The sequence below is a fragment of the Argopecten irradians genome, chromosome 1, assembly GCF_041381155.1.
Source record: "Argopecten irradians isolate NY chromosome 1, Ai_NY, whole genome shotgun sequence".
NCBI classification, from domain to species: domain Eukaryota; kingdom Metazoa; phylum Mollusca; class Bivalvia; order Pectinida; family Pectinidae; genus Argopecten; species Argopecten irradians.
This window is the reverse complement of record NC_091134.1, coordinates 41,740,457-41,760,460: the sequence shown is the minus strand read 5'-3', so window position 1 is coordinate 41,760,460 and position 20,004 is coordinate 41,740,457. Positions and strand designations below refer to the sequence as shown.

General features: G+C 35.4%; 1 long non-coding RNA gene across 1 annotated transcript; it reads right to left on the bottom strand.

Moving 5' to 3' along the window:
* Nucleotides 1-7,314: 7,314 nt before the first annotated feature.
* LOC138328296 (uncharacterized) lies at nt 7,315-18,881 on the bottom strand. Its single transcript, XR_011209182.1, has 3 exons — nt 18,652-18,881; nt 8,818-9,007; nt 7,315-7,538 (listed from the first exon to the last, which is right to left on the bottom strand). It is a non-coding gene; the product is annotated as an uncharacterized lncRNA (long non-coding RNA).
* Between the last annotated feature and the right edge of the window lie 1,123 nt (nt 18,882-20,004).

Here is a 20,004-nt window from a genome sequence, read left to right as displayed (position 1 = left end):
TTTTGGGGCTCTGCCAAATATCTACGGGTAAATTGCGCATGTTAAATATATATTTGTCGATATTCATATACGATTGTTCAAACATCCATGTATTTAAATCTTTTGAAATAACAATGTCATAGCGAATCGATTATTGATCAAACGAGCATAACTAATTCATGTGGATTAAAATTTAATCATGTTTTTCGCTTCTAAACAATCAATGTCCTTGTTCTATACGTGTTCCTGTCCTTCTGTATTTATCTACAAATCGATAAACAGAAGGTCTATACTTAAATTGACAATACAATGTGTTTGATAAAATTCGTATATATACATAACGAAATGTTAATACACTTTAGGAAGGATCACATATCGATTATATACAGACATTTTTGCCACATAGACTCCTTTTATTTTAATGATAAACATGATATGCACGATTCAATAAATGCAGCCTATACTTTGTGTAGTAATTCCTATATGCATGAATGAGAGTCCTGTTTACTGACACCAAGTTAGTCCGCGCTGGAAATAAATGATATTTTAGTTGAATGATCCAGTTTACTTTGAAATTATTAAAACATTCTTTCTGATGTCTGAAGCTATTGAAAAATAGTGATTTTTTTTTCTGAATTAAAATTTTTTGTCGGGACTATTTTTTATCACAGGTTAGATGGTTGAAGCGGGAAATCCAAACGTTCACTCGAACCTAAATTATGTTTTACTTTGAAATAGGAAACAAAATATAAATATATTCGTGATGTAGATGACATTAACATATAGACAATAGACAATAGACAATGTTTATTAGCCAATCAAGGTCCCGCACGGGGCATTTACATACAAAACATTTATGATTACATAAAGTAGATATCATACAGGACAACTTTTAAAGTGAAAACGCACTAATATGACTAGAGATTCATAACTAGATAACTATAAAGGTTATATGATAGTAGATATACAACCAACAGTAGATAGATAGTTAAAATGTATACAATTTGATAGTTAGCTTCCTAACTGTTAGCGACAACGAGAAGTGGCTGTGTCGTTTCAGTGGGAAATTGAGTTATATAATTACCGACGAAGGTTCTGTGAAATAAAATCAGACAGAGGCACGAGGATACTCATGTTTTCGTTGTTCATGAGCCATATAAATTGGTTAAGTGAATCTAAGTGTAAAAAATTTGGACATACGTCATGGCATACATTGATTAATTTCTGACGTTGTGCTCTATATTTATCACAGGCAAATAGAAAATGGACTTCGGCCTCTATGTGTCCGTCATTACAATTTTTACAATGCCTTTCGTCCCGAGGGATCTTAAAATAACGTCCAGCTTCTATCATCAGTCTATGCGCGGAAATGCGGAGTTTGATGAGAGATCGTCTCGAATTGAAATTGGATAGAGATGAGAGATACTGTTCTGTACCAAAATTACTTTTTAAATGACAATAAGTTGAGAGCTTGCTATCCTTCAACATACTGCGTGTTGTGTGCCACATTTTAATATAATGTTCACGAAGACTTTTAATAAGAATGCGTTTGAATTGATATTCAGATTTATTGATTATGCTCTTATTTGTGTTAGTCATTGAAAAGATAGAATTGATACAACTGAACCATGAAGATTTACCGTTTTCACATAATAATTTAGAGCATAATACAGCCTCATGTAGCAGGGGAAATTGGTGCGCTGTATGTTCAAGATGATACCAGTACATGCCCATCCCCTTGATTATATTAAAATGGATCGGAAAGCGTCCAAGTTCCGATCGTACAGCGAAGTTCGTACTTTTTTTGTGTACACCAAGGAGAAATTTGCAAAGTTTTAAATGCAGAAGCTCGCTTTCCCAATTGTTGTAGATATCATCTAGAGTGGGCGATTTTCTTTTAAATCTTGGTGCATTCGTATCAAAACAGCCCCAAATTTCAGAACCGTATAGCAAAATCGGATTGATTGTATGGTCGAACACATTCAGACTTGTTTTTACTGAAGGATTAAATGATAAGAAGTCTTTACGGAGTTTGAAGTATGCTTTCCGGGCTTTATTACAACATTCTTTTCTGGCTGCTGAAAAAGTGCCAGAGGCAGAGAAGATCAATCCTAAGTATTTATAAGTGTGGACACATTCAATTGTATTGTTCTGGAATGAAAAAGGTAATTTGATCAGACGACCCGAATGATTGAATACAACCACTTTGGTTTTTTGAACATTCACATTAAGACACCAGTCTGTGCAGTATGAATTTAAAAGATCGAGTTTCTTCTGGAGGCCTGCAGCTGAGGCTGAAAGAAGGACAACATCATCTGCGTACATCAGACAATTAAGAGGTGAAGACTGAAGGTAGACTGGATCTTGAGAGTCTTCCAAATATTTAGGTAGATCATTTAGAAATATTTTGAACAGGTTAGGACTCAAATTATCTCCCTGTCGGACACCTAGTTTACAAGAGAAGGAGTCGGTTAAAATGTTGCCTACCTTCACTCGTGACTTACTATGTATATACATCTTTTTAATTAGAGTGTAGAAGTTGTTACTGAGACCGAGGTTCAGTAGTTTTAATTTAAGTCCACTATGTATAACGCTGTCAAATGCTTTGCGAAAATCAACAAAACATGCATAGATGTGTTGCTTGCTGACTTTACAGTATTTGGTCAGTTGTCCTGGCTTTTTTGTGAACCCTATTTGGCAGGGATTAATAGTGTTATTTTCTTGTAAAAAGTTGTCGAGTCTGTTGTTTAGAATGTTATTGAATAATTTCCCTAAAGAACTAGTGATGGTAATCCCTAAAAATCGTTGATGTTCTGTCACTATTGAAAATATATCAGATTTGATTTATCTATTGCAGAACAACAGTCTAAGGAGAATTTCTGCTGTTTTTGTGATGCCATTGCGTATTTGTGATGCCATAGGTACATACTGATGTCATAGTTACTGATTATGTCAAAGTACAACTATGACATCACATTTGTGTGCAAGTCCTTCTGTGAAAGGAACATAATGTTATTTATATGTCTATTGAATTTTTTTTTTTTTTTTTGGGGAAAAAAAACCCTAACAAATATTGATGAAGTTTTTCTACAAGTAGCAGGAATTCTTCTATTCTTTGGCAATAACTCCTCTTCTTCCTTGTTAGAGAGAAAAAACAATCAAAATGTACCTTTTAAAAATATACAATGACAAGATGTGGATTTTTGTTTTTCACGTCAAGTTCAAGCATAGACACTATTTTGGTTTTTAAAATTGTTTATTTTAATTTTTTCATTTTACGTCAATTTCACACCAAGTTAAACACCTAATACAAATCACTTCCAATGGCCCGGAATACTCAGAGAAAACCCAAGTGATCGGGCAGGTGACACCTTACCTTTCCACGTCTGTACATGTACTGAATCGAACTCCGGTCGGCTAGGTTAAAGGGGAGTTGCGTAACCACTACACCACTCGATCACCCCAATCGGGGTTTCGATAAGCGTAAAGTGCAAAAATTGCAGTTACTGTATATTCAATTGACACTATCGATATTGTGTACATTGCTGTTAGCTAGGTCAGCTGTGTTGTATCCGGATACTCCGGTAAGTTATTATATGATTGTCCTATTCATAGCCAGGGTCATTTAAGGAGATTGTCGAGAAAAGCTGGAGCCGGAGACCCTAGTATCAGTGAAAAACCACACACCAGTGGTTAGTACCTGCCAACTCCCCTACATAGGATTCAAACTTGTAGCCCAGTGTCCTATAGAGACCTGATATTGGGTATGTAGTTTGCTTGGATGAAAGGATGAGTTTGTTCAAAGAATGACATTGACTGTCAATAATTCATCAAGGCAATAGTCTTAGGGGTCAAAACGTTTAAAAAACTTTAAATATCTTATTATAAGGGTGACATAAGTAGTTAAGTCCTCTTCGCAAAGACACTCCTTAAGGTATCGCCCACTCGTCAATAAGACACCCCATTTACCTCATATTCTGATGCAAGGGTCTCCTATTATGTCAGTACCTTCAAGTGTTCTTGAATAATTTTGTGATACTAAATTATCTATTTATATCTATAAATTAGAGTCGAAGAAGTAATATCAACAGGATTTTCCAGATGACAAGGGATCCCATCAAACGTGTTCGTTTTGTGTGTCTTGATAAAGTGGAAGATCGCCTTGAAAATTTGACAATTTTTGTCCACACGGTTGAAATTACTTTTTTGTCCCATATCTATTGATTATAAACTTTTCCGAATGAGCATTATTATCCAACTCTCGAGAAATCATGATACAAAATTGATCATGTTAATGAAACAGATGACGACAGGCATTTTCGGTATCTAAGGTATACACAATCTATATGGTCAACTGTATGGTAACAGAGAACTCTACAGAAAATACATGTATAGAAAGTAAGTACTATTGAATTTAAGTCCAGACCAATCTCTCTACCGATATACCTTATACGTATAATATTTTCTTACGTCCTAAAATCTCATCCAGACATATTGTTTTTAAACGTGTCCCTGTGCAGTCTTAGACGACAATAAGGGCAATTTCTGCAGTCATCAACTTGTCTTGAAAAACCTCTTCTGATTGTCTTTGGTTTTACGGTTTTTGGCTCAACTTTCTTTGTTCAGCTATTTGAGGACGAACTCTTCTCTTGCGATCTGTTTCGATTCATAGGTATTGCTTTGTTCTTTGTTTCTGTGAAACTCGAAAAAATTATCAGAACGATTCTGATAATTCATTGATAAGTTCGTAAGGTGGCTTAAGCAGCGGTCCTGTGGAGCCATGGCATTTTTCTAATATCTTCGTTCTTTCTCTCCACTTCAGCGCATTTCAAGACTTTCACATTCAATTTTGGTAATATGATTTTGTTTTTGTACGTTCAAAGTTCCTCGCAGACAAATGTGATGCAATATGTCTATCTTCGAATTTCTCTTAATTTATTTTAAAATTTGTAATAATCTATACATAAATACAGATTTTAATACTGACCTTACAGATCTGAGCTTGGTATCCTTCTTGATTTTGTTGATGGTCCATATATACCTTTGTGACTGGTACTTTGTTTTGTCTTAAATTGATACCTCTTTCTTTGCTATTTCAGTGCAACCCCCAAACATGTTTTGTAATCTAAAGATAATGCATTCTTGTAATTAGTGACTTTAGTTTGATTTGTTAGGTTTCACTTCCATGGTGATCTCAGGACGGCTTTCATTGTAGTCAGTGTATGTGTTGCGGTGTGTGAATGTCTATGTTTTAGGAGTCTGTGATTTATTCGTGTTGTGTCTCCTTGCAATAGTGGAACTCTTGCCTTTTATAGTGCTATCTGACTGAAGCTTAAAACCAAAGTCACCGAATAACCACTTAACCCGGTCACATTATAGTGACAACGGGCAAATCAGTTGTCAAGCCCCCTTTAAATGGAGCGCAAAGCAGTTGCAGAAACTTAAATGAATTATGGTGTTTTGGTCAGGGGACAGAACCCAGTACCGTCCTCACAGGGGCTAGTGCTCGACTGAAAGGTGTTAAATAAATTAGGCCATTCATACATTATCATAAATGTATTGATTTATTTTAGAGTATAAAGTGATGTGAAGACATTTACAATGTAGTTATGTGTAATAGAAAAATGTTTATGACGTCAAATTAGAAATGGAAAACCAAAGTTGTCTTTAGAAATAAAAACTGGAAAAACAAACTCAATGTTTTTTCTTTTCCAAACTGTAAAAGATTTAAAAATGCAATGGCTTCAATATCGGCTACAAAACCGTATACGTGCTATAAATAATAACTTTTTTTAATTATTGAAAAACAACCTATTATTTATATCTGTAATAGAAAATTGAAATCATAGAACATTTTTCTAGTATGGTAAAAATAAAAAGAAAAAATTATGAAAATACTAATATAGTTGACTTATAAATAATGATCTTATTATAAAAATGTTATATGAAGTCTAATATTATATATATATGTTTTGTATCTAGGAAAGCACAAAACATAAATCTAGATAGTTTGATTGAGGTATTGGTATACCAAATATAATACTGAAAAGTGTCAATATATTTTTGTGTGTTCTTTTTTTAAATATATTTTATTGAGTAAAATATTGTAATGTCCTTATAACAAACATTGAAGCAATTGTAAATTCAATTAAAGTGTTTTGTCTAACAATACGTCTCACTAAACAAACTAACAAATATCTTCATGTCTTTAAAAGTTATTCATAACTAAGCCTCTTAAAAATACAGGATATCAAACATTCATATTAATCATTGAAGTTATCTCCCTTTTATTGTACTTGTATCATAGCCGATGATGTTTTGAAAAATAAGATTACATGTTTTGCTCCTAATAGTTGCCTGATATTGAAAACATGAAAATACTTATCAAATATACATATATATATTCAATGACATCTGTCAGATAAACAAAATTATCCTTTCAAGTCCTTTTAATTTCCACTTGAAAATGTAACATTGGAATAATTATCGCCAGTCTAGAAATTAAGTCATAATTAGTTTATGTGGAACGAGAGCGCTTGTGCGTGAGGACAGTGTTATATTCGATTAGTTTATACAAGCCAGCCCTAAGCATGGCGGTTACTATCAAATTACATATGTTTATCATATTATATGTATTTTTGTCGTTGTCATTTTGTTACATATGTATATTTTAAGTAAAAACAAAAAGTTACTATTGTTGGGACCAAAACATGTTTTTATTAGCACATTGTTCTCTTAGCACACATGTTTACATGTACAGTTTTAGGTATGTATTGATGTTCAAACTATTTAATAACTCTAAAATGTCCTATCAAGAAACTGTTTTTCAGTAATAATGTATATCTGCACGATTATAACAATATAAAATTTAATCTATGAATACAATACGTAACCTAACACCTATATTTCATTAATGATAATTAACTTACTATTAAACGTTAAAACTGTCCTTAGTCAGCTTTGGGAGAAAAAGATGAAATATCATTTATTTCAAATAACATTCTTGACAAAATTTCTTTAAAGATAAAATGTCTGAACATTTCAAATATTGCAAATGCCGTGTTGACTTCTAGTAATTATTTTCAGTGAGTGTCCCATGTCTACACCAGCAGTATCCAAATGATGCCTCCCGTCTCATTCAATGAACACATTACCTAGAACAATAAGGACATAGAATATTGTTTTCTGACACTACCAAAGTCATTGTTAATGTTCTTGCTTGTGTAATACAGTGCATATCAAATCAAAGCAGGGAATTATTTATACATGTATTATGAGGAATGGTATTAGACTAAAAGTGTCCGTTCATCTCTACTTAATACAAATCTTAAATAAGATTGGTTTCTGGTTTCTTGATAATTACTCAGTTGTATATCTTCATATTGTTATATAAGCATGCTAACATGCTACTTTATTACTTTCGTTTTGATAAAATTGTTCTCACCAGAGCGATTCAGGTCACTTACCCATGAATCAATGACGTTGGCGGACCCCTTGTGTTCTTGCTACACAACCTGTATGATGAATACACTCTAGTTCGCTCTCAGAGAATCTACTTTCTGAAACACAAATAATAATATGCTATATATCAAGAAAAACATGTATTATGATGAAGCCAAATTGGTTCCATAGTTTCAAAGTTTCAGTGCATATGGTATCTTTCAAAACATTGGCCGATCATTTTTATCATAGATATTTCTGTTGTTCATGATACTCGTTTAGACCACTTTTACAGTTTTTTTTAACTATGTTTAGATCGGCTGTTTGGTTTTGGGTGCAAAATGACAAATGTATTCTACCTCATTTGTGTACTCCTATTATGCTAGCACCAATTATATCAATTAAGGAGTGCTGCATACAGTTAAGCATTTCTTTTGTGTTATCCATAAACGCCACAATTAAAGTTTATATAAAATTAAAGGTTGTATTTTTTACGAATAACATAAGCTTTTTATATGGATATATTTTTTCGGTATTGTATATTGGTCAGTCACTTGATGTTCACCCTGTCCAGTCATTAAATTTCTATTTCAGGGGTGTGGTAGGAACTAAAATGATGAAACACCTATCATATATTTGTTAATGTTCAACGCTAGATCTTATTATTATTCAATTTAGTGTCACTATAGTGTTATATAAATGTAGAAACATTAATACCATTTTTGTGAATCCTTACATGGAAACATTTTGTTATTTATTTACTAATATTGAAATAAAATACGGTTTATCATAATACAATTATCCTCCAGAAGGAGAAAAGACTCAATTTTATATGGGTCTGTCAAGTGGCCAGGTATATCCCAATCCTAGTAAAAGACTTTGGCAGGTCAACCCGAGCCTTACCTAGGGTTGACGGCCAAAATCCTTTATGAAGGTGGTGATATCCTATCCACTTGACATAACCATGTAAGATTTCTTTTCTTCAATATGTATTTTAAAAATGTGAAATTTAAGTTGCTTTCTAGCTTTTTCATTATAATTACTTGAACGACGTAATGCGTCAGAGTTTATTACGGCATCTACAATGCACGTCGCGGCTATGCCGCATGTTTTGATAACGTTGCGTAATTGTCTAGCGCGTGTAAGCTGTCTTACATCTCCTGAATTAGATTAGAGTTATCTTTCCCTAGCAACCACGAGATATCCCTGTGATGTACGGGAGAAAATTTTATTCTATAAGTTGATTTTTTTAAAGTTCACTGAAGTGACTGGTTGAGGAAAATTCAGAACTTTCGTGTCTCCTGGTTTTGAAGTATAGAAACATTGAAACCCGAGAGAGATGGTCCTTTACAACAATTAGCATTAATTCACATAATTAAAACAGACAGCTATAAATACCTCTATATTCCTCCATTCTTCCACAAACAACACATTCGAAGGAAGCACCGTCATGGTCCACAAAGTACCACCTTGCAAGATCCAACACCCAGAACCTGGTCGATACATGTCGGAACGTTGACACGCGAATCAATTCAACCATCAAAGAAGTGGGGGTAAATATATCTACCCATGTCCACGGGATTGCCATCTGAAAACAATTAATGTCGAAATGTCAAAGGAATCGTCAACAACATAAACCATCTGTCAAAATATATTAAATATATACAAAATAAACAACAATTTTTCTATGAGAAAAGCCAAGTTCTGCAGTTTCTACTCCTGCTCAGCATAAAGGATGTAGGTTGACTGGTTTGCCATTGTCAGTATAATTTGACAGGTATTATTTGATGTCTCTGGCGACATGCGCCATTTGGATAGCACTATAAACATAGCTATACTCTCGCTATCACAAGAAATCACAATACCCCAATATACCGCACCATCCCAAAACATAGATATTCACATACCACAACACATTGTATACAAGAGATGCCAGACCGTACTTAAATGACATTAGCTGTTAATATAACGGTAAACCTAATCAATCAACAAACCAATTTCAATTACCGCCTTATATATTAATTATATAAAGATGAAAAAGTTTCGATTAGCATCTTTTTTCACTGATGAAATTCCTGTTCCTCATATCTCCCTTGATTTGGATAGCTTTGGTTTGGTTTATTTAGATATTAACAGCCATGATGATTGGCTCTGATTCTGAGTTAGAACTATGTGGATCCGTTCCAAATCAATTACATTATGGACAAGCATAATTCATATCAGAAAGGGAGTAAGACGACTGGTTTGTTTATTATCAGTATAATGTGACCAAGTGGGATGCGCTTGTTATCGGGTCGTATGCTTCAGTGAGATAGCACTATAAATAGAGCACACAAACTTTTCGACTATTACAAAAAAAGTATAACACGAACATACTGCAGCCTTCCTAATCACGAAAACCCCACATAATTTGGTTGTTCTGAATACAATACAATATGCAGCTGACCCTAATGTATCTTCATGCAAAATATTTTGTTTATTACTGAATGGCCGTAAAACGGCCAAAAGTGATATCCCATGGGCTCCTGGTTATTTCAGAGGTCAAAGAGTGAGGAAAATTTACATTTTTATTCTTTAAGTACTAACTAAGTCCTAATTAATCAAATGTTAGAATAGTGATTTTTTTCAGTTTTTGCCTGCAAATCTTTATTTGTGAAGTTCAATTCAGAAAGCTGATGAAAAAGATCATAAAGTAGGACAAAGTGACTTAATTAAGTATCTGTTCTATTTTAGCATTAGAAACTTAAATACTTTTGCTGAAAACTAAGATTTTTCCTCTATTTTAAAGCTTGAGATTGGTTTTAGTACTGTATGTGTAGCTTGACTAGTCCTGCTTAAGATGATTACATCGTATACGTAGGGTCATATTGGCTAGCTCACGTTCATAAATTAGGTCATATTCAATTGATGGTATCATCTGTCAACTAAGCATCCACTGTTTTCCCATGTTTGAAAAGGTTTTAAAATTTTATGAGCTAATTTCAAGCAACATTTTCATTGAAGATAGGCTGTTAAAAGTATGCATGCTACTCCAATGCAACAGTGTTAAAGGCGACTAAATTTGGAATCTTAATTTCGTTGTCACCAGGATGAAAATACTTTCTCAACCATTTCATAGCTTAAGAGTGACGTTTAGAGCTTTATTTGGATATTGTCATGATCTTGCTTAAGGTGATTACATATTAAGGTCACATGAGCTGGCTGATGGGGGTGAGTTAGGTGATATTCAATGAAAGATATCTTCTGTCAACTATGTATTTCTGGATTTTCCATTAGCAACTGAAAGTTTTTAAGAGATAATCTCAAGCAGAATCTACATTCCAATAATTTTGTTAGAATTATGCCCCATTGCATGATCGTAAAAGGCGACTAAATATGGAACTTTTCTAACATCGCTTTAGCAAACAATATCATGTATTTGATATCTAGTGTTCACTATAAGAGTTTGGTTTATTATACTAACGTCCTATTAACAGCCAGGGTCTTGAAAGGACGGTCTCCCGTTTATGTGGTGTCTTGCGTGTGTGAAATGTCAGGTGCGTATTTTGGGAGACTGCTATATCACCGAAGCATGCAACCGAAGACAATTGCAACATACCCCATCAAGTCATATTATACTGACAGCTGCTGGCGAACCAGTCGTCCAACTTCTGGTATGCTGAGCGCGATACAGGAGCAGAAACTTCAACTTTTATAGACTTGAGTATGTCTCGTCCAGGGGACTAAACCCAGAGCCTATTTCACAGGGACGATCGCTCAACAGAATATCCTCAGTGAGGCGGTGTCAAGGGAGACGTTAGGAACAGGAAAGTAAGTTAGGAAGAAGAAAAAAAATTATAATATCTTTAATTTAGTCGCCTCTTACGATAATGCAAAAGGGGCAGTAGATACTAGTGTCCAATCTGCAGGGCCAACCATCAGAGAGTATCATCTTCACAATAACTGGTTTGTAGTGGAAGGAAAGATTAAAAACTTCTCAATGATGTTTGAGACTGAGATCCAATATATTTTAATCTAGGTAGCCACTAGAATTGAGATTCCAGATTAAGTTGTCTTTTTTCTGATATGCAATGAGGCAACATGCACAATTCTAACATCATACTTGCAATACAGGTGTTGCTTAATTTTTCTCTTTAAACAAACTTAAATAGCTTAAACACTTGCTTTGAACATGGAAAATCCAGATGATGGGTCATACTTAGTTGACAAACGATACTATTAATTGAATCTGAACTAATTTATGCATGTTCCCTAGGATGTAAACGTCTGAAATTGATTGTGACAAAATACAAATCAAGTGCTAAACATAACTCTAAAGCTTTGAAATGGTGGAGAAAGGAGGGGTATCACTTTGGGCCGATTAACGGCCACTCAGTGATAAGCAAAATATTTTGCATGAAGATACATTAGGATCAGCTGCATATTGTATGCTATTCAGAATATCCGATGTTTTAGCGCTCATGGTTATTTCAGAGGTCAAAGGTCAAAGGGTGAAAATTGACGTTTTTATTTAACGTTTTTAAGTCCTAATTAATTAAAAATTAGAATATAGCTTGAGATTATCTCATAAAATAAACTTAAATAGCTTAAACACTTGCTTTAAATATAGAAAATCCAGAAGATACATAACTTACAGAATATACCTTTCATTGAATATGATCTAATTAATCCCCGTCACACGTCACCAAGCTCATATGACCCTAATCTGCTATCATCTTAACCAGATCATTACAGAACCTAAATAAAGCTCTACACTTCACGTTGAAGCTATTGAATGGTTGAAAATGTATACAATTTTCATAACCATGAAATTAAGATTCCAATTTGAGATGTTTTCAGATTCTAATCAGTCGTGATTAAACAAATGTCACAAAGCTGGTGTCCGCTTGCTTTTATTACACTCTTTGCGCATGCTCAGGGAGCATGCTATATTTCAAGTATACCGAGGGAGCATTTATGAATTGTTATCAAATGATACAAACACTACATCCCTCCTTTTCCAGAAAAATAACTTCACCCTTCACAATTCTCATATTGGTTATGAACCATTAACCTTGAACACCTAAAACTTCAAAACTTATTTTTAAACAGTCTTTGAAAACAAACTGAAAATATAACACTGCTTTTAGCAACACAATACTAATATACGTGTAAATGTATCGAGTAAGATTAATAACTTTTAACCAAGTTCATGTTATGGTCTCTTCAAAGTCTTTGAACCTCGACGGAAGTCTTGTAGACCTCACTGGGCGCTCATAGGGTGCTGCACGATCTTCGCGAGGTGTTGCACGATCTTCGCGAGGTGTTGCACGATCATCGCGAGGTGTTGCACAATCATCGCCGGGTATTACACAGTCTTGGCGCGATGTTGCCCGATTCTCAATCTCAATTGGAGCGCGCATCTCTGTCGCGTTGTATTCCCTATGAATATTGGGCTGCTCTTGACTCTCACCAACATCCTTCTCGCGCTCATGGTACCTTTTCACTTTTGTAATGTTTCTACGGTATTGTACATCATCGTTTCCGACAACTACCATGTTACCTGACCTGGTAACAACTTTATATGGTTCCTCCTCAAATGTTGGAGTTAGTTTATTTTTGTCTCTCCTGCTTTAGAAGAACAGTGTCTCCAGTGTTAACATCACTTCTAACTTTCGCATTTCTCGTTCTGTCCGCATATATATTCCTTTTTCCTTTTTGTTCACTGTCGTGATCGCGTACATCGATATCCTCTCCTGGATACTCCTCAATTCCTGGTAAACGTGTCCTCAACTTGCGTTTGAATAACAGTTCAGCTGGACTCACACCAGTAACAGAATGAGGTGTTGTTCTGTAACACATCAAATATTTGTCTATCTCCTCTCTCCAGTCTCTTTTCTCTATCTGGGCTGTCCTTACTCTTTTTAGTAGAGACCGATTTTGCCTCTCTACCTCCCCATTAGCTTGCGGCCAAAGGGGCGTAACTCTTCTGTGCTCAATCCCCTGTTCTGCAGGTAATCAGCAAACAATCCACTGACAAATTGTGGTCCGTTGTCTGTAGTTATAGAGTTTGTTTGGTTTGGTTTGTTTATTTTTTACGTCCTATTAACAGCCAGGGTCATGTAAGGACGTGCCAGGTTTGTTGGTGGAGGAAAGCCGGAGTACCCGGAGAAAAAAACCACCGGCCAACGGTCAGTACCTGGCAACTGCCCCACATGGGATTCGAACCCGCTTCCCAGAGGTGGAGGGCTTGTGGTAATATGTCGGGACATCTTAACCACTTATAGAGACTGGTAATCCATGAATCATGAATATTTGTTTCAAGCTCCGGATGATCCTTTCCGTAGTTGTCGGTCCTCATGGTGTGGACCTCATAATATCGACTGTAATAGTCTACAACCACAAATAAGTAATCTCCAGATGGGAGCGACATGAGATCTGCTGATACGTGTTGCCATGGGCCAGTAGGTAGTTCTGTTGGTTTCATTGGTTCAGGTGCTTGAGGCATACCAACTACTTGACATGCATGACATGTTTTACAAAATCTTTCCACATCTTTGTCTATTCCTGGCCACCATACCTTAGTACGGAGAAGTCGTTTCATACAAACTACACCAGGGTGTCCCTCATGCGCGATCTCTAGTATCTTATTGGACAGACTGGTTGGAATTAAAATCCTGGTGCCGCGCAATACGAGTTTTCCTATAACACACAGCTCATCTTTGATAGGTAGATAGTGTTTGTTCTCCAACTTGTACCACTGATTGTTCTGTAAACATTTCCTCACATCGATCAATTCCGGATCTACTGCAGACGCTTCCTCTATTTCACGAGTAGTCATAGCTCTAGGTGTTGCAGTCTTGGCCACAAATCTCACATATTCATCATCATCACCTGCTGTGAAACTATCCTCAAGGTTACCAGAGTTGTATCCCTTGGACTTGTCGCTAATCAGCCTTGACAAACTATCTGCTATGTTTTTGGACCCAGGTATGTACTTCACAGTGTAATGGTAGGGTTGAAGTCTCAGAACCCAACGGTGTATACGAGCACTTGCCTTGACAGCAGATGTAGCAGAATAAATGCATTCCAGTGGTTTATGGTCTGTGTGTAGTTCAAATTCTGTACCATACAAGTACATGTGTAGCCGCTCACATGCCCAAACTATTCCGAGAGCTTCTCGTTCCGTCTGAGAATATCTACGCTCTGTGTTAGTCAAGCTCTTACTGATGTAGCATATAACGCGATGCTCACCATTTATTTCCTGCACAAGGACAGCGCCCAATTCGACAGGACTGGCATCGGTGACTAAGATAGTCTTGGCTTTACGGTCAAAGTACCCCAAGGTCTTGGTATTAGCTAATCTAGCTTTCAACTCTCTAAACGCAGTTTCCTGTGCGCTTTGCCATACAAATGGTTCACTTTTCTTGGTGAGCCTACTAAGTGGTTCAGCCACTGTAGACAAATCAGGGATAAACCTTCCCACATAGTTCACTAGTCCGAGAAAACTTCTTACCTCGGCTGGACTGTTTGGCTGTCTAGTCTCAATCACTGCTCTGACCTTTTCCTCGTCTGGACCAATTCCTCTGGCTGATAACAAATGTCCCATAAACATCAACTATGTCATACGGAACTCACATTTGTCTCTATTCAAGGTCAAACCTTTTTCCTGAATTGTCTGGAGTAGAGCCTCTAATCTTGCATCGTGTTCCTCAACTGTAGGAGCATGTACAATATCATCAAAGATATTGCGTACCCCAGCACATCCATGTAGAGCCTGCTGAATGACACGTTGGTACATTTCAGGTGCACAAGAAATCCCAAACATGAGTCTCTTATAGCGATACAGCCCTTGGTGAGTAACAAATGTAGTAATCAACCTGGACGCTTCACTAAGTTCAAGTTGATGGAATGCCCACTTAATGTCCAACTTACTGAACACTGTACTTTTGTTCAAATCATACAGTACCTCTTCTACTGTAGGTATAGGGTGTCGTTCTCTGATGATCGCCTCATTTGCTCTTCTCATATCAACACACAGACGAATATCAGACTGACTTTTCGGAACAACTACGACTGGAGAAACCCAGGGAGTGGGGCCTTCAGCTTTCTCAATCACATCAAGTTTCTCAAGTTCCTCAAGTTTGGCTTCCAGTTTATCTCCGAGTGCAAACGGTATCCTCCGCATATTCTGTGCTACTGGTTTAACTGTCTCATCAATAGAAATGTTTAGTTGAAAAGATTTCAGTTTCCCAAGGCCACTGAAGCACGATTTGTATTTCTGTACAAGTTCATCAGGCACTAATTGTTGTACCGTGTTTACATTATTGACACCAATTTTCAATACACCCAGTTCAGTTGCCGTCTTGTAACCCAGCAGGGCTTGACCTTTCTCTTTCACTACGGTGAATTCTGCGCTTATAGACCTACCGTTGTTACCCACTGAGACTTGTGCCACGAAACATCCCATTACGTCCATGGATTTCTCACTTCCGTACACGTAGAGTTTCTTTTCAGATTTTCTCGACACACAGTCTACATGTTTGGTTTTCAAATTTTCCCATAGCTGTTTATTTATAACGTTACAGCTGGAACCAGAGTCAATAATCATAGGCACGTCATGTATCCCTCCAATGCTGACTGGAACTGTGGGTTGTTTACAATCGTCACCAATTGAAAAAGCATAGTCATCATCACTTGTTTCAACTAAACGTACCTTTTGTTTGCTTGGTGTCTTTCCTTTGTGTTTTGGTGTTCCCTGGTACGCTTCGGGTTTAGTCTTGCACATTTTTGAGAAATGTCCTATCTTGTGACACTTGAAACATTCCTTATCCTTCGCAGAACATGAGTCAGACTTCTGCAAGTGTGCATTACTTCCACAACGATAACATTGCTTCCGGTTTGGCGATCAGGATCACCCCGACGCTTGCTAGTTTGGTGCACTCGATTGACCTGCTCACCACGTGGTGTAGTACCTTCAATACTAACGGCCTGTTTTTCACTAGTTTCCATCGCTCTAGCTACCGCCTGTAATTGGTCTAAAGTCAGATTTCTCCCTTTTTCAAGTAATTTCCGCCTTAGATTGTGAGATAAACATTTTTCTATTACCTGATCCCGGATTTGCTCGTTAACATCAATAAAATCACAGAACTCCGCTTTTTGACGCAATCGTGTTATTAATTGATCAATTGTCTCTGAGGGCTGCTGTGAAATATTTCTGAATAAATGTCTCTCAAAAGGAACATTGACTTGGGGGGTGAAATACTGGTCTAGCTGATCTAACGCCACCGAATAAACAGTTTGTGTGGTCCCTGGAGTTACATTAGGGAACGTGTAAAATATGTCTTGCATCTGCATTCCTCCGCAATGCGATAATAACGCTTGCTTCTGTTCAGGATCTGTAACCCCTTTACCTGTCACGAACAGTTCAAATGCCCTACGCCATTTTTTCCATCTTGCCCCGATTGACGTTGGTTCACCATGACACTCAAACTGGGGAATCCCTCCGATATCCGCATTGATAGACGCCGCCATTTCAAAATGTGTCCCTTAAACAAATAGGGATCCCATCCTCGTCGCCATATGTTGTATTCCCATTTGGGATGTTTTCAGATTCTAATTTAAGTCGTGATTAAACACATGTCAAAGCTGGTGTCCGCTTGCTTTTTATTCCACTCTTTGGCTACTAGCTGTAAATCAATTAATTTTATTTTCCATTTTTGATCCCATAATAGGACAGAAATTATTAAAATGAAAGGACGAAGTACATTGTATGTTGGACAGTGTACTGAATAAAGCATACTTTTGTTAGATAGAAAAGAAGCAGATACTACTTTAAATAAAATCATAAAAATGGTACTGATAATTATCATAAACATACATTGAATATACTTATGTATTTCATCCTATCAATATCTAACTATATTTATGCAGTAATGTAATTAGTTGTATAATATAAAGTATATTGTTTATAAGGATAACATTGCATTAATGTTATTAAAAACTAAATTTGATTACACAAAAAACAGCATCAGTAGCTGGTCATCATTATACTCTGTCTATCCAGAATGAAGGAAGCATGTAGGAAGTGTTTTCAGAGTACAACAGGCCAAACGGAAAAAGAAGACAACACGACTATACCAGTCTCCCAAAACACACACATCGCACTTCACATAAACATATACATTGAATGCATAGTAAATTATTTGTATTCATATGATTCAACTTACTAGAGTGATAAATGTATAATAACATAAGCATATATGCCAATATATATCATTACAAACCATTCGGTTATATGACATGTGATTAGGCCCGTTCCCTGATTATCCACAAACATGATCAGTGAAGAGTGTATTATTGGCAGTATGGTTACATTACCATAATCTTTCTAACAAGAACAGTCGTTTTTTTTGCTTCTTTATCTAATTCTAGTTGTTGTTATGACGTTTATGTTGTAGCATTGGAATGTTATATACATTCCAATGAAACGAGAGTTAAAAACAGTTTGCGATATCAAAATGCTGAGCGTTGTAAAGTAGCCTTGCAATGTGATAATGTATAACTTAAATGTACGTTTTACCCTCGAATGTGTATCCGTGTCATTTTGATCATTGCTTTCTAGAGTAATGTCATGGTTTTCCTCAAGAGGGGTAATTTTGTTACCTTGTTGAAGCATATGGATGTATAACCAGATACATATGTATGTATGTAATCAGTAAATTAAAACATTACAATAAAATACATTCGTAAAAGTAAACCACGCTTTCGAAATGTTGTTACGAGAACCGCAGAACGAAGTCCATAGCATTCTAACAGACATTAAGCAATTTCATATCAAAGAACTAAATAATCACAAGTATTTGTGGAATCAAATTTCCATACCTTGCCTCACTATAAACTTGTTACGAGTTAGAAATTAAACAATACAATCAGTACCTTTCGTAAAGCTTGTAAATGTAAATGGCGGGCGCCCTTTCCAACGCCGCGTAAACTGTTTCAAAAAATGATTTGAACACTTGTTGTAAAACACATGTGGTTCAAGCATTTTGAAGACTATGATTTTTAGAAAATTATGCATATGCAGTATATGCAAATAAAACTAATTGACCAACTAAACAATATAAAAATAGGAACTTAAAGATATTAGCTGGTGAATTCATTAAATTACATATGACTGAAATTATCTGTTTTTAGCTCGACATGTATATAAATATGATTTTCACAATGAATATACCATTAATTTGTACCTACCTCTATTGCGTTTATCCATTATAATTGTCCTTGGCGAAGGCACTAAAATGGTCAGTAAACACAAAGACTCAACTCCAACAGCAATTATCTTGTGTCCACTTCTGTATAAAAATACATTCGAAGGATTACAAATACTACTATAATAACAGAAAAGTCTACGTATTGTTACAAAATGGTAACATGTGTATATATATAGCACAACTTATCCATTTATAGATAGCAAATAAACATACAAAGTAAAATAAACGCAATCCATTAAGAATACATAGTGTTATCCGTTTTAGAAATTACCAGATTTCATTGACTCCTGTCCCAGCGTTGAATTCACAATGTCAGAAATATATGTACCAGTAAATGTTCATATGACGTATATTAAAACAACCAACCTTATTTATGTCCTTAGCTTCATGTGTAGACATGTACTTCCATACACCTTTGGGGTACCAACCTGACCAAACAATGTTTGTTAAATCCATATACGATCGAATGATTACCTTTATGGTATAGACTTTGTATATACCTACATGCATTGCGAGCGAGTTCTGTTCTTGTGTGCTTGAGCGCTTGAATTAAAGCCAAATCCAACCTCTTATAGCGTCCTTTTAAAATCTAACATAATTTAACCAGTCGATCGAATTAGAAACGAAAAATCGTTTTGTTTACGGTAGTCATTTAGATAAATTTTGTAAAACCGTGAATAGGTTTGATGTCCATCCTATTGTTCAAAGCATTTTTACATTGAGCACAAAGATAGTATGGGCTTGTACAAATATCTGACTGATTTTCATCAGTATGGTAATAAATGCATTTTATAATCAAAATGGCATAACAATTATCACCATTTGTCATATCAACATATGTTGAACACTTTATATAAGAAAATTATGATCATAATTTTCAATCAATATTATTATGTTAATCAAAACCACTACCATGTTTGCCGTTTTATAATGGATAATTGAAGTAAACATTTACGATGGGTAATAATATGTATGTATGTATGTTTTTTAATGTTATCATACATAGACAAAATCTGTTTCGTTCTACATAGAAGATAAATGTAATTATTTAGATAATTAAATCTTTAGCATAAGTATCGATTTGCAACTGCATTTAAATCATATATATATATATATATATATATATATATATATATATATTGTTGTTTTTTTATTACTCCCGTCCCAGCATTGAATATACTATGGCATTTTTAAAATTAAAATACGATCGAATGATTACACACAAATATATATAAACTTATATGGATTACAAGTGTTTTCCCTTGTGTGTATTTGTTTTTTTAAAACAGGAATGAGTTTGATATCCACAATATCTTTGCATTGAACATAGATA